Source organism: Ostrinia nubilalis, chromosome 18, assembly GCF_963855985.1.
Source record: "Ostrinia nubilalis chromosome 18, ilOstNubi1.1, whole genome shotgun sequence".
Classification (NCBI taxonomy): domain Eukaryota; kingdom Metazoa; phylum Arthropoda; class Insecta; order Lepidoptera; family Crambidae; genus Ostrinia; species Ostrinia nubilalis.
The window spans coordinates 6,147,217-6,164,302 of record NC_087105.1 but is presented as its reverse complement, the minus strand read 5'-3'; the positions used below and the strand labels follow the sequence as shown (position 1 = coordinate 6,164,302).

At 35.8% G+C, this 17,086-nt stretch overlaps 1 protein-coding gene across 2 annotated transcripts in view; it reads left to right on the top strand.

Moving 5' to 3' along the window:
* The first annotated feature begins 610 nt into the window (after positions 1–610).
* LOC135080609 (ETS-like protein pointed) overlaps positions 611–17,086 on the top strand; it is a 154,304-nt gene continuing 137,828 nt past the window's right edge. For both annotated transcript variants that reach the window (XM_063975287.1, XM_063975285.1), the window contains exon 1: positions 611–773. The gene's annotated coding sequence lies outside the window, so the exon portion shown is untranslated. The remainder of the gene's footprint in view (positions 774–17,086) is intronic.

The window sequence follows — 17,086 nt, the reverse complement described above, 5'->3', positions numbered from 1 at the left end:
GTGATGATATCAAATTTCTGACTTCACCATACCATTTATATGCCCATCTTAACATGGGGTAGTGTCGGCTCATATACCCATTTACCTAACACCCTGTATAAGTAAGGGAACGTATCAAAGGTATTAAATACTAATTTATTTACAAAAGCATCTTTTCATTGAAAACAAGTTCTGGTTAGTCGTTTAATTTTTTTTATATCAACAATTTATGAATAGATAGAAGGATATTTGTCAACAGTCGAATATTTCTGAGAAAATGATATTCTCAAAATATTCAGATGCAAATCAATTCCTGAACTGTATTCATAATTTATATTAACCTATGTATTTGGTTCATGTTAATTTTCATCTGAGCCACTTCCAGCGAGTGACCTTATTAGAGTATTTCGAAACCAAGTTTCCAATTTCGCTGGCATCTGACATCTATCGCGTTGTCACTGGAAACGTTTTCGGCCGTTCGGGTCGTATCATATTGTATAATGCTTGCACAGTGTCTTATCAGCGGTATCTATACGACCACTACGTCCATTCATAAGTTCTCCCCTCCACGGAGCGGCTTTATTTGAATGAACGCGTCAGTGTGCGTGCGACGCGAGCGCACCTACGACAGTGTCGAACGAACCGGCCGGCCCGTCGTACGCCCGACCGCGCCGCGACACAGCCGCGTCCCAAACAGTGTTGTGCCCAACAGTTCTGTGTAATAACCACATTGCGAACCTCTTTACTCTGTGCTGTGAACATATCGTTAATCTGGATCTTATAAAAATTGAAAGGTAAGACCCGTCGATGTTTATTTTCATTCAAGCCCGACGCCTACGCGCGGTGTTCTGTCGCGATTTGTGAACGACGAATTTACATGTTATAAGGCTCATTCATTGGACGCTAAGCCCTATTTACATTATTATCAGAGTGCGTGTGCTGTGAATGGGCGACGGGGCTGCCGATTGAGTCCAGGTTTGGGTTGAAGGTTGATGGATGTTGGCGAGCGTTGAGCGTTATCTAGGTGAGAGCGAGGTGCGTCCGTTCCATTTCAAGTGTTGTTTTTATCCCGGCGCTACCTGAGTGTGTCGAGTGGACTCGCAACCGATCCAGCTAATGGAGGCGTAGCGCGCATAACAACTAAACAACACCTTTGTACGAGTTGCAATTTCAATTCGCCTACAGTCTAATTTTTTAGAAATCAGCAGAAATGTCATCAAATATGGCCAACTGACATAAAAATATTTTTAGTCTGTGAACTAGTGATGCGACAAAACCTCTCGTTAATCGCGAAGTGAAATATTGTAGTACTTGCGTATCATCGCCGGGTGATCGTCAAAATACTAAAAATATGCAACAAAGTCGCAACATTGAATGTGAACTGATTAAGAACGAGAACAGGAAACAAACTGTATGCACAGATGTAATCAAAAAACACACTGGACAGTAAAACAATCAATGTTATCCGTAAAGTTATTAAATTTCAAATAGTTGCAAAAAGTTCTGTTTGACAGTGTTGCTACTAGTGACATCTCGTTCGCTCAGTTCTTTGTTGCTCTATTCCGCTAGGGAGGTAATTTAAGATGCTATCAATGAGGGTTTTCGCGATTGAAAAATTCGCCAGATGGCAATACGTAGACGCGAGTTCCAAATGCTGCGTGATTGGTGGATTTTGACATATCTGTCAATGTCATGTCAAATTTTTTTATTATCTTTTATAAAAAAATAAGCAATGGAACAATACGTAAGCATAATTGCATAAAAAAGTAAAATAATTTCGTTAAAATAAAACCGACTAAAAGTTAAACTGACTCCGAAAAAGTATACACTAAAAGTAGAAAAATAATTTTACGTTATCTCCAATATTGTCGAAGTTATCGCTGGAAAACTAAACAAAGTATCGTATATTTATTATTTAAAATTAATCAGTAATCGGAATAAGTGAATACTTAATATAATATCGATTAAATTTACAGATTATTGTCTATGACTCACAGGTTACAGCACTGATGTGTCAGAGACAAGTCATAGACAATATGGAGATAACACATGATTTTAAACGTCAAGTCAATTTGACAAGTCTCACAAATTTTCATCGTCCACGTATTTTGCTAAAATAATTTGTTTCAAAGATTGATTTCAAATTTGTATAAACGTGAAAATAAAGTTGGTTTCATGGGCTTGTTAAATAATGTGTATGATATTATGAACACGTAAGTGATTATGGTGTAATTGTGTATGAAAGTATTTGTTTACATCTCTGCTGGATTCTAAAAAATCAAGGTATAGGCGCATCTTGCTTTCTTTGCATTTGCGCATAAATTATTGCGGCTGCAATGCAAAACAACATTTCACTGCGTTTCAATCAGACATTGAAGGGTAGAGTAGATAAGATAGAGAATCGTAAATCAAAAATTTTACGATTGAGATAAAATGTAAAGACTTATGAATACATGCATTCGTATTTCGTTGTGATTGCGAGAAATAAAGCAGGCGATCTATCATCTACTAGCCCAACAAATATAATAAACATGAAACGTCTAATCTCAAGAAAACAATGACGTAACCCCAAAAATTGCCATAATGTGACGCGCTAAAGATTATAACACGTTTTGTAATCTTTGTAGGTACTGAGAAGCTATTTTCGGTATTAAAAAATAATACCTACATTTTATTGCATTACATGTGACAGAAACACGAATTCATGAAAGTAAATTAATATGAATCACCAAGATAATAAATGATGAATGAATTATTTGTCTAACATATAGGTAATTTACAGCTTATACTTATAAATTATGTTGTAAAGACAGTTTTTATCAAGTTGGTATTGTTAATCTGTAGGTAATTGAGACAGCTAATAAATTCAAATAAATTACAAATACAGGGTGACAGGTAAAGCGATACATTCCTTGAAAGGGGTTAAAGTAGAGCTTATTTGCAGTCATTTAAGTCATATGACACCATGTCCGAAACTTGTTCATTTCCAAGTTATTCAAGATTTAAGTATTTTTTAAAAATCTCCAGATTTTATGTTAAAATGTACCCTTGTAATGAAGAATACGGAATAATGTTAACTTTTTTGTTGTATTCGTATAGCTAAATAATAAGATTGACATTTTAAATTAAAATTTGCAAGAAAGAATCGTTATTACTCAAGTAAAAGCTAAAAAACCATGTATTATTTTGCAAAAAAAATATGTTTTAGGTATTTAAACGAAGAATTTCCAAGAAAAAATGTATGGAATGTTGTGTATAAATTACAGAATTTAGTTCCTTGATTCATTAGCTATTCAAAAAGGTACAGTTGTTTAACAAACACTACATCATTATTTTTTTATTTGAATTTAAACGTCTAGTAAGATACTTTCATAAAAAAATAAATAAATAAGAAAGTCACACTAACAACTGTTCTTGGGTCTCAATAAATGAAAAACTTAGTATTTTAATAATAATTGTATCACCTAATTTTATCTAGGTACATTATTTTAAGTCCTGCTCAAACTGTGAGCCCCGTCTTCTAATACAAGCTAAACTGCTGAATATCTTGAGCTGCCCTCCGAATGCGCTCACGAAGCTCTTGCTCGTTGTTTACGGGGGTTACATACAAGAGATACTTCATGTGACCCCATAAATAAAAATTGCAAGGGGTCAGATCCGGACTTCTGGCTGGCCAAGGAATGGGTCCACCGCGCCCAATCCAACGAAGTGGATATTGTTGATCCATCCATTGGCGTACACTGAGCCGAAAGTGTGCTGTGTGTGTGAAAGCTTCGTGAGCGCATTTAGAGGGCAGCTCAAGATATTCAGCAAAGTTTGACAACAAGAGTCACAAAAACAGAAGTGAGAAACAGACTACGAGCTTGTATTAGAAGACGGGGCTCACAGTTTGAGCAGGACTTAAAATAATGTACCTAGATAAAATTAGGTGATACAATTATTGTTAAAATACTAAGTTTTTCATTTATTGAAACCCAAAAACAGTTGTTAGTGTGACTTTTTTTTTTATTTTTTTTTTTATGAAAGTATCTTACTAGACGTTTAAATTCAAATAAAAAAATAATTATGTAGTGTTTGTTAAACACCTGTACCTTTTTGAATAGCTAATGAATCAAGGAACTAAATTCTGTAATTTGTACACAACATTCCATACATTTTTTCTTGGAAATTCTTCGTTTAATTACCTAAAACATATTTTTTTTTGCAAAATAATACATGGTTTTTTAGCTTTTACTTGAGTAATGACGATTCTTTCTTGCAAATTTTAATTTAAAATGTCAATCTTATTATTTAGCTATACGAATACAACAAAAAAGTTAACATTATTCCGTATTCTTCATTACAAGGGTACATTTTAACATAAAAACTGGAGATTTTTAAAAAATACTTAAATCTTGAATAACTTGGAAATGAACAAGTTTCGGACATGGTGTCATATGACTTAAATGACTGCAAATAAGCTCTACTTTAACCCCTTTCAAGGAATGTATCGCTTTACCTGTCACCCTGTATAGACTTTCTGAGATACATCCACGCGGAAAGCTGCAGGCTATACTAGTTCTTCATAGAACACAAAACAGGTTGTTGGGATATTTATACTTTATTCGTCACTGTTAGCATTATCTGCGAAAGCAAAGCTAAGAAATAACATTTTGTCACTCATTCATGTATGCTTAGTACTTTTTTAAGATGACTTGCACAAATTACTCTAATTTTAAGTTGCGCCAATATTCCTAAGATAAATCTATACAAGAGCTGAGCATCTCCATCGCTGAAAAATTAAACAAAGGATGTTAATGTGCATTGCCTCCGTAGTCCAGTGGCTAGTGTCGAACTCTCGACTCGCAGGTTCGATTCCCAGCTGAGCCATACAAAAAAGAAGTGATTATTTGCTCAGTTTTGTTGAGACTTGAAGGTCGCGGGAAGTACCTGGATGCAGGCAGCGCAGGACGGTCGAAGAAATCCGTGGGGGAGGCCTTTGTCCAGCAGTGGACGTCATTTGGCTGAAACGAAACGAAATTGTCTTGAATAGAACAGGTTGCTCCAGTTAGCCTCAATATAATATACACTCGCCTTGGTATTGAACTTGGTACAAAACCGGTCACAAAGTCAGCCACAACGAAACCTAGTTGATTTCCCTTTTTAGTGCTAACTAGTGCCATTACACGCATATTGACAAGTCGGCTATGTGCAGTTGCATCCAATCCGCAATGGTCGAGGATTCGGTTCCCATAAGATTTCAACGTTTGTGTAATGAGTAAAGTACTTAAGTGCATCGCATCTGACTCATACTACATCATCTGTTTATACGTTGTCTGGTCATTATACGTAGGTAATGTTAGTAATAAGACTGACCCTTACTTCGAGATCAGAATATAAACGATCGTTCGTTTCAGCCAAATGACGTCCACTGCTGGACAAAAAGGCCTCCCCAAGGATTTCCATAAAGACTGGTCCTGGGTTGCCAGCATACAGGTTCTTCCAGCGACCTTCACCAGATAGCCGGTCCACCCAGTGGGGACATTTCTTTTAATATTGTCATTGTGTGTGTTTTAGTAATATAACGAACTCTCTTGCTCAGAATATAAACGTTCATTATAACTAAGTACCTAATAAAAACATCAATCATAAACTACGTATAATCAGAGATAATTACCCTAATTGCAGGAATAAACTGCATCTGCTTGCGTATCTTAATAAAACATATTAAACATATTGGCTAAGAATCAAAATTAACGCGACATGCTAACAAAGTATGCTTCAGTAAAGTGAGTCATTCAACAAATGTACACATCAGACGTGCATAGTTAATGGGACAAAATTGTAGCACTTTAATATCGAGGGTACCAACTACTCATGTTAAATAACTATGATAGTATTATACCGGAGATCATTATTACCATAATAAATACTAGCTTTTTCCGGCGACTTCGTCCGCCTGAATTTCAGTCTGTTAAAGATAGATACGAGTAGGTATAAGATACATAAATATAATGTAAGCTACAACTATTTCTGCATCGTGGATGAATTTTCAAAATTGGTTGCGTAGTTAAAGTTATTAAATACTTCCGGAAAATACCTACTGGCAAACTTACAAACTGTACCTCTTTTTATTATTCGTTTAGAATTCAATTTTAGGTGCCACCTAATTGCTGGCTTGAGACCTATTGATCTCTTATACACTTGCGAGCAAAAGTATGGAATCACTTACATGAAATTGTTTCCACGCGATCTTGTGTACTAACTAATTTGTTAGTAACAAAAAGAGTGGCACCATTTTAAAGATTAAATTTTTAGCTTTAAATTGATACCAAATTCATTGAAATCACACCGGTATTTAAAAAGATATCCCGGCTGATGTGAAGAAGTAAGGAAAAAGACATGTTTCAAATGTTTGATACGTCGCGAGTTGCGGCTTATTTAGCCCCTATAAAAGCATTGTTTTCGGATTTTTGCTTTCACACGTTGATCCATACACATCTCCGCTTCTTTTGACACTTTACCTGAGATTCTACACCTACAGAAGTAGCACAAATCGTTGCACTATTGCAAGAAGGGCTCAGCCAGCGGACTGTCGCACGTCAGCTCCACATAAACCAGTCCTGGGTTTCGAAAGTTTTAAGACGCTTTCGGGAGACTGGTGGCTTTATCCCGAGACCAAGATCTGAACAGCGTCGGTGCACATCACAGAGGGATGACCGTTTCATCATGTCAACCTCTCTACAAAATCGTTATTTGACTGGTATCGACGTCCAACAAGAGCTCAGAAATGTTCGTGGGATAGCTGTTAGCGAGTGGACAGTTCGTCTAAGACATAAGCAATCGAAATTGACTCTAAAAAGGCCTGCCACAGGCTCGAAACTGACGGCAGGTCACTGACAAGCACGCCTTCAATTTGCTCTATCCATCTCGATGGGAAGGCGAGCAAGCCAACCCCCATAAGCCACTGTTTCAGCGAATCAGCACTGCACAAATCACTCCCCAGGCCGCCTATAGACCCGACCTGTTTGACTGCTGCACTGCTAACACAGTCTGCATTCATCGGAGAACAGAACTCGCCTCCATTACTCGCCTTCCCATCAAAATGTATGCGAGCAAATTGAAAGCGTGCTTGTCGGTGACCTGCCGTCAGTTTCGAGCCTGTGGCAGGCCTTTTTGGAATCAAATTCGATTGCTTATGTCTTAGATGAACTGTTCACTTGCTAACAGCTATCCCACGAACATTTCTGAGCTCTTGCTGGACGTCGATACCAGTCAAATGACGATTTCGTAGAGAGGTTGACATGAAAAACAGTCATCCCTCTGCAATGTGCACCGGCGCTGTTCAGATCTTGGTCTCTGGATAAAGCCACTAGTCTCCCGAAAGCGTCTTAAAACTTTCGAAACCCAGGACTGGCTTACGTGGAGCTGACGTGCGACAGCCCACTGGCTGAACCCTTCTTGCAATAGTGCAACAATTTGTGCTGCTTCTATAGGTGTAGAATCTCAGGTAAAGTGTCAAAAGAAGCGGAGATGTGTATGGATCAACGTGTGAAAGCAAAAATCCGAAAACACATGCTTTTATAAGGGCTAAATAAGCCGCAACTCGCGACGTATCAAACATTTGATACATGTCTTTTTCCTTACTTCTTCACATCAGCCGGGATATCTGTTTAAATACCGGTGTGATTTAAATGAATTTGGTATCAATTTAAAGCTAAAAGTTTAATCTTTAAAATGGTGCCACTCTTTTTGTTACTAACAAATTAGTTAGTACACAAGATCGTGTGGAAACAATTTCATGTAAGTGATTCCATACTTTTGCTCGCGAGTGTAGTTTTGTCAAACAGCAGTCGCGAATAGCCTGATATTTTAGTCCGAATTTACATCCGTGAGCGCGGTGTAGTCTATCTATACATAGTTTTATGTGCCATAGAAATACACTGACGACCCATAGAAACTGCAGTGCAAAGACGCCCCTTCCCTGTGATTTTCAATTTTACCTATCATTTTAACAGTTAATTTTGGAAGAAACTATCGCAAATATTAACATTAACTAATTTGCCACACAGTTATCTTACCAGAGACCTAATCTTTAGATAGGCATAGTGCATGTGATAACAATTGATAAGCTGCTATCTAAGTTGTTATTGTTTTGCAGTGAAAGTGTTACGAGTTAGATTGGCCAGGTATTTCCAACAACTGAGTAATATTTCAATAAATAAACGTAAATAACTGTATTTTATGTGCGCTAATTGAATCCAGTTATCTATTGTGCGAAGTAAGTACACGACAAATTATCTGTCTACATAATAATTAGTTACATTATTATCTTAATACACGCCTAAGATAATATTAATATAAGTTCTTTCTCTAAACATTTTCAACGAGTTAATAAATTAATTATAATGATCCATAACATTCTCATCATTGTTTAAAATCTTATTTAATACATTTGGTCTCTGAAGTCAGTCGGGCGTGCAGTGATTATTATGTAGACGTTATTTCTTCAAGATTTAGATGTTTTTTAAATCTTCTTCTATCCTGAGGGTTGTACTTGTAACTACAGGTCATATGTCCAAATGGTATCAGGCTCAGTAAATTCTCACGGATAAACATTCCCTCTAAGTAAGCGCGGAATCATGTTTATTTCTTCCAAACGAAATCATACCGTTTTCTTTTCAGACAATTTGATTGATTTTTATCTGAACACTGAAAAATTCGAACTCTACTTATTAAAGTTAGTTAAATTGAGTTGGGATAGTACAACCAAATACTTAAAATGTTAATTTTCTTTTTTGTAATACAAACCAAAATATCAAATACTTTAAATAGGTTTTAGAAGTCATTAAAATTCTCTCTGAAATTTCCTTGGTATTGAGTCTTTTTGCCTTGCTTACGATGAATTTGTGGATAAGTTTAATTTAGTGTCAGAAAGAACTCAGCACGAAAAAACCATCAATTATTAAAACTAAGTGTAGGTATTATATCATGGAACAATATTTTCAGCTCCTTATTACGATGATGAGAAGATGCTCTTGTAAGATTGAAAGATAGGTAAGTAGGGTAAATCAGAGAGTGATTGCCCACTGGTAGTGATTGCCCGCTTTAAGAATAATATTGTCAGGTGCTGACTTTGAATCACTCTAGTTAGATTTGAATTTACTAAGTAGGTAGATGGCTCCGAGATCAATGTACAGTAGATTTAAATTTTACAATAGGAAACACTAAAACAAAACAGTTATGGCGGATTTTGTCAAGACGGGTGAAAATGTTACTCAAACAGGTAAAGACTTTAACAATTTTACTAAGGAATTACTCGCTTAGAGGTTAAATTTTTTTTGCAAGTTATTTAATATTCAACTAATGGTGTATAGTCATGATGAAATTATAAGTGTTTTCTCTATTATCAATGAAAATAACTGATGAAATTTGATTTCTAACGGTCATTTTAACGGTGGGTAATCACTGCACGTAAATCTGTATATTTTTAGTTATTGCCCACCATCATTTCAGTTATTGCCATTATGTTAATGTATAGTTATTGCCCAGGCCAATTATTATTAGAGTGTTGCCACCATGCAGTAGCAGTGTTTAAGTTGCTCATTGCTAGACTTGTTTTGCAATTTACAGGCATAAATATTGAAATGGCTTTTAATGTTTCATTTTCAGTATGCCAAAGACTCCAAAAGTTCAACATAGCATAGAAAATTTGCAAAAAGCGATCGAAGCTACAAGATAAATTGCTGAAAAATATGGTTTGGCTTGAAAAAATGATAAAAATTCAAACGCAAATACAAAAAATGAAAATCCTACGTTAAATCTACTAGTGAAAATGTTAATTGTAAGGAAATAGATACAACTTTAGGGAAGAATAACCAACAGGTAATTGAACATTCTGAGCAACCACTTGAACTGATATCAAAGAAGATAAAAAATAAATACATATAAAATTTACAAATAAAAATTCAAATTTTTGCGTCATCTACGTTTTGAAGTAAATGATTCTGTCTCTACCGATTCTGACTCATCAACATCAGGTCAAGAAATATTTGATAATATAGTTAATAAGGCCAAACGCAATTTATTTTGAAATTTTGAAGACTGTACTAGGTACTAGAATTTAAGATTAATGTTTTGTTTTGTTTATTTAAAGCCTATTTTGTCATTTTAAAATTGATTATTTTATTTTAAGATACTGGGCAATTACTGTGCTTTGATGTGGGCAATTAGTGTAAGTAATGGGCAATGACTGTACTTTTTGGAGGATTTTAAATTTATTTCAATATTTTCTAAGTTACGTAAGTTTTAACTAAAAACTGTTAATATTCTGTTTAACAGTTTATTGAGTTATAAGAAAAAAGTCATAAATGGTCGATAATTAAAATACTTTCTTTAATTTTTCATCTCAATGTGTTTGAAATCTCTAAGTGGGCAATAGCTATACGGTTTACCCTACCTATTGTCAAGCGGTTTTCCTGCTAACTTTGATAGCATGCTTGCTTTTAGTAAGTAGATAAACAGCATAATGGCGATCACAGAAGTGATAGTTGTAGTATATTAGTATAGGTAGGTATTTTGACTAATCTTGAAAACAAGTAGTAAGATATTATGATATAATCGAAAGACATGAGGTCATCATCAAGAAACGGTTTTATTCACAAACTAGAAACTAGTCTAGCTAAGTTTTTCACATAAATACTAAAAGCCAAACAAAATTTATTCATACTTTACATTAAATATTAATACGCTACGTCTACGAACTTTAGATTGACTAGGTAGGTAAGAAAGTGCTTATTTACACGATTATTTTTGTCTCTTACACCCTATTCACAAACGATGCTTTCTTCAGTGAAGCAGCAAATCGAACGCACAGCGTTGAATAGCTCTGTGGTTGGTTCATGTGTCACCCTGTGCGTCCACGCGCACTGTGAGACCTCATAGTAATGATTGTGAATACGGGCGTTATTCTCTATTATTGAGTACGGATGGCCAGGTACTTATGTGTAACTTAATTCACTCGTGGGCAGCATTCGATTATACCGTCTCAGTTACGTAGTCATAAATCAGGTAATGGTTATTGGCAAAATACGTCCACACTCCACACGTGAACACTGAACAAGTCGGAGGTTGTTTACCTACATCTTTCGTTGCGTTACTATGTTGCCTACTTCGCTTTTACGTCTGTGGACTGCTTGTTGCTATGTATTTAGGTTTCAGTCGACTTAGCAGAAATAGAGTTGAAACGTTTTTGTTGGAATTAGACAATGTGAGATTTTTCATAGTCTTTATTGGGTTGACTTGATACCATTAAAATCTGTCATCAACGTGGTAGTTAGTTAAAAAGTAATTGATACTGTTCGACGTGGTTCAGAAAAAAATCAAGTAATAATTACTCTATTTTTTCCGAACAGCGAATTGATATTTACTAGCAAGAAAAAATAATTACCAAGCAAGTAATTACCCTAGAAGCTTAATATTTTCAGGCGCAGAGCGTTTATCACTGATTGACGACACTTCAGACTTTTAGAGAGACTGTTGCTATCTTATTAGTCATTCATTAATAGTGAATAAACAAATACATAATATAATAATATCTGCTATTTACATAATAAATCTACGGTTTCTTAAAAGATTTCCTGGATTTTCTTCGGTCCTCCAACTGACAGAAGTTAACAGCATGTTTATTTATGGGCGTGAAAAATCACAAGCGGTACGCATTGCGCCATTATCATTTTATCAGGCACCTACCCGGTTATCAAGGTATCTGAAGGTTAGGCACCACCGTCACCGCGATTGGTATTCCGTTCCAAGTTTAGACGAGATAATGTCGGAGCACGTTATTGTGATGAGTGCATAAATATGAGGAAATTGTTCTGATATGTGTGTTGGAAATTCACTGAAACTGCCTTTGGAAGAAAACTTCCGTTACTAAACTGCTTGAGCTATTTTTTAAGTGTAAATAATGCTTGTTTTTAAAACGCATCCTAAACCCTTTTAAAAATATGTAGAGTTACAGTAGAACGCCGAAGCCTCATTAATGTAGAATTATTCCTGAAAAGTTCTAGTTAAGTTCCAATCTTTTCAGTCACATCTTATTGAATTTAATCTGCATTTTCCTGTTTAGATTCGCAACTCTACATGAAAATATGTTGCTGTACAAATACATTAAGTAACTTCAGTACATACTACATATTTTCTTTTGGCTGTTTTCTACATTACGCATAAATATTTTGTTAAGAGCTTAATCAACATTCGAATGATATGAAATCATCGTGAATGAAGATATCAACTGGTATGGCTATTATCTCATCATTTGATAAAATCAAGTATTTTAAGTACTTACCTAGGTACTTGCTCTGGCGGTTGTCTGTCTACCATTCCTACGTTCACTTGTTTTAATTAAATAGGTACCTAATGTTATACTCGTAGTTACAATGTCTGTAAATGTGTAAATGTTCAATGAAGGCTTACACTTGCTAAATAAAATAATGAAACTTGTTCGATCATACGGTAGCGCCCTCTAGACCCTTTTAATACAATATTTCTTTGCCTCTCGTTTTATGAGACAGACAGTAAACAAAAAAAAACTGTCGATCGACATCTGACGAGCTAGGAGCAGCTGAGGTTCGGTGCACTATCGGACGAGTTGGGGTGGGGGGAGGGGGCGCCATCGCCATATGCGCGGGCGCAGCCTGCGTTTGTGTGGGTGCACGCGTAGGGTGCCAGCCATCTAACGTTGATTAAGGATGGCAATCTGGATTAGCCTTTTGATTTTCATCGATGAAAAGAGGGTTTTTCCAAAGCTGCTGAAAAAAGCTCAACTGTAGTCCCATACTACTACTCATATCTGTCTTGGGCAGGACTGGAATGGTTTTTAAAGCGTATTAGTTTCCATAATAATTCATATTCTTAAAAACAATAATTTTCTTGTGACTTTTAAACCCATGTAGAGACGATTGGTGAGAATATGATGAGGTTTAGTTCGTAGCAAATGTAACCACCATGCACGCGTGGCAACCCTGATTGTACACCTTGCACGCAACGGGACCCTGCCCCTAGCAGGTAGAAAACCGCTGACATGATTTGGGACGGATCTTACTTTCTCGATAGCGAATATGGACTTCACAATGCAGTATAATAGGCCACGATGCTGCCAGTGCGCACAAACATCCTTTTATTATTTTCGTGGAACTTTAAACACTGCTTGATTATTACGTTGGTACAGTTGTGTCATTCATTAGACGAGTTAGAGTTTGTAACGAAGGTACTGATGACCAAAACGATGACCATGTACTACTAAACGTAGGAGTGCCTTTATTTTGTTTTCAAAGAGAGGTACAATAAATGGCAAAATACGTATAATTGCATTCTCACAAAATTATGCTTTTCATATGAGAAAGTACCCTTTAAAATCCAAGAGTTTCGTATCATTATTTATTTATGACACATAACTAATTAACAATATACATTCATCATCTAATAAAAGCTGTGATCTAACAACAAAACTCCCTACCAGAATATTAGAATCGCATATTTTTATTTTTAGCTGGCATCACAAACCGGTGTCGACGTAAAATCTTGAAATGTTTTTTGCAGTCACCAAACAAAACCCGATAATAACAGATGTTCAGCACAGGTTCCAACGCACACACGCAAAGGAATAGGCCATCTCGAAGACGATTTCTTCGAGCTTTACTTCTTGTCTCTTGCTCTACTCAATAGAAAAAGAGCAAGACGCACTTTGAACTTGATCGACTGGAAACGCACCTGGTTTAGTGAATATTCAAAAATGTTACATTCTCCAGAATCTGGCGAGTCTAGTAATTTGTTGCATCGCAAACCTGTTTTAGCTACATTGTTTGATGACTGTTTATGATACCGTTTAAACTTAATGTCTGACCGCCATTCCACCCACGTGGGGATTTTGGATAGAGTTCATTCACTATAGTATTGACTGTTTGGTTTCACATTATAACTATTTAATGAGTTGCAACCATAAAGTAAGGTTTATTTTTACGACTTTTAACAATCTAGATTTAAAGTAGGCTTTCATGAATGATCAAGATTATTGTCCTTCGTCTGAAGTATTCATTAAATACGAACTCGAAATGCATTCCGTTCACGCGGGCTTTGTTTTATCATGATGGGAAACTTAAAAATAATGCCAATAAAATGAGCCCATACAATATTAAAGCATCGCACGCAAGCACGAATGCCAATCGACACCGCTCACACAAAGCTGGCACAGTAACAATTCAGTCCAAGTACTATATTTAGTACAAAATAAAACAACTGTCGCTTGCCCTTCATTGAAACTGCATAATTTTATGTCATTCCTGCACCATACGCATTTCAAAATAGGGTCCATTTTCATATGATGCGCGTAGGCAGCGTAATTGGTTGACGCCGTCGTCTGCGCGGGCACACCAGAATTTTTAATTATGAATTAATTAGTGACGATCAACATCACAAACTTGCCTAATGCTGGCCTTATGGAGTCAATGAAACGGGTCTCAATTTTGCATGGGGCATTGGTACGAACAAAAAAAATTCAGTCATAAAATAAAAATGCTAAATTATACGCAATACTAATAAAATGAGACTTTAAAAGAAAAATGCATACTGCAGGTAAAAGTACACCGCGTAACGTGTAGGTATCGGTGCAGGTAGAGTAATATTCAATTATTGGTTACTTTGTATCAGTAATAAATTAGGTAGGTAGTTATAAATAATATCTAGTTCACATGCATCGTGATCGTACACGGTCACATAGAGGGGTCGACGACTCAGATAAACATTAACTCATTACATATTATGTAGGTAGAGCTACTACATATCTTCAAAGATCTGAACGTGAAGATATTTACGCCATTCGCACCTAGGTATTGTACTGTATAAAGTATGTTTTTTCCTTTTAAGCATTTTTCTGAACGTACTCAATAGGAATATTGAGGTTTGTTTACCACAATACTTAACCGTGTCAGCTGTTTGTTTGTAATTTGTTTTCTTAATAACTTTATTACTCCGATCAAATCAATTAACTAAATAATATTTTTTTGTGTGTAGAGCGAGTTTCAAAGTTGCTTAATTAACGGTCTCGTCATCGTCAATCATGAAGTTCGTCAAATTTCTCAAGCAGTCCGCGTTGAAATTCTTGTTAGCGCTGAATCGACGCCTCCATCTGTCACAAGTGGGTGTCGACTCGAGGAGATGCGTGTAGGCCAAGGTTTTTGGATAAAAATCTTCGTTGAAGCTATGTCGATCGATTTAGAGAGAGTTCAAGCCTTGATTGAGGCTTGCTACTGATACTGTTACATCTCTACTCTATTACTCTTTAGTAATGACATTTAATAAACAAAGGAATCAGTGACCCATGTATTGTTTTCTAAATCAAATCGATGAAGATAAAGGTGATTTGGACGGGTTATGATTATATCATAATTAAAGATGTGTCACTTTTATCTGCAAAAGCTTGATTAAATCAGGCTGAGTTGCACCATCTTACTTTAACTTTGACAAACGTTAAATATCTGTCAAACGCCATACATACGGTCATAGTTAGGTAATACAACTCAGCCTAGTGTATTTTAAGGAACTTATAAATTTTAAGCCATAAAAAAATGGTATTCCTATGAAACATCACGCACATATTTCAACAAATTCTTCCTAACCAAACTTGCACTCGCTAAATCATTAGCTGCCCATTCAAAAAGAGCTTATCGAAGCTCAGCCAAAGCTAACCCACTAATGAAAACTCTAATTACAAAATTCCACGTACAATCAGCGCGCCAGACGTCAGTTTTATCGTCGTACTCGAACTGATTCAGGCATTAGTCACAGAGCCATGAATGGTTGAAAGGTGCCGAAGAAAGGGGAGCGGGGTGGTCTATAAATATACCAGCAAACAGGTGGCCACTGATCCTCGGGCGCCTGAACAATAAACTTACAGGACGCAAGGAAAGTGAAAACGAATGCCTCTGCTTGAAAGGAAAACTGTCAGTATATGTCGTTTTCGCACCGATTTTTTAATTGCAAAGAGCAGGATTAACACTGAGTTGCTAGCATTAATTAGCTGTAATGTATTCCGTTTGAATTTCAGTGAAAATATATTGCTGAATTTCAAATTAATGTTAGGTAGGTACACTTATACTTACATTTTCTTTTGTGAAATAGTCCGGTGAAATACTTAGATACAATGAACCAAACTTGTTTGCCCACGTAAACGGTTTCATGTAAAATGTAAAATAGTGGAAGTAGAGTCGGGCGTTATCTTAATGAGTTCATTTTATAAAAACTTACTGTCTTACAAACTAAACCCTAAACATAAGTAGATAATTATGTAGATAACAGTAATTCCTTTTATCGATTACCAATTAATGACTTGTACAATTTCTTTCTTAACGATTAAAACCAAACAGGTCTACATTTTATACATGTAAACTGGAATATGAAGGATATAAAATGCTGTCTCATGGCTCACTTATTGTTAACTTTAATTGATGAAAAAGTGTTCCTAAAAGCCCCTAAAAATGAGCCTAAAAGCACAACACTCTTTTTCGAATGATCCGCATACAAGACTCCCAATGTAAATTAACTCTAACATACTTGTTTATTTTCTTTCCAATGTTGCCTATCGTGCGTCCGCGCCGCCAAGTCATCCATTTCGGTACATCGGATATCCGTACGGGCTGCTGATTGATCCACCACCATAAAGAGAGTCCACTTTCCGTGGCTTCCACTAACTGGCACACCGGATATATGGGCTGGAGATATTTTCTATTATTAGGTCGAGAATGAGAGCTATACTCGTATTTCCTTTTCGGATTATTGAGAACAAAAGACATTAAAACGTCCTTACATCTCATGTAGTTATTATTTACAATGTTATGGTTCATTTTTATTAGACTTTTAAATAAGCACTTTGTCACAATTTTTTATAATAAATACCTAAGTATTTATGTGACCTATCATGGTTATAATAATATGATCTATCGAATTTAGAAAAACTTCATATTTTAGTAATTATCGATTCGAAATGTTCGAATATGCAAAGGCAGAAAACTAACTAAAAGTATTAATTAAACATAGATAATCTAGCTAGATGTGGTACAGACCTGAAATCTAG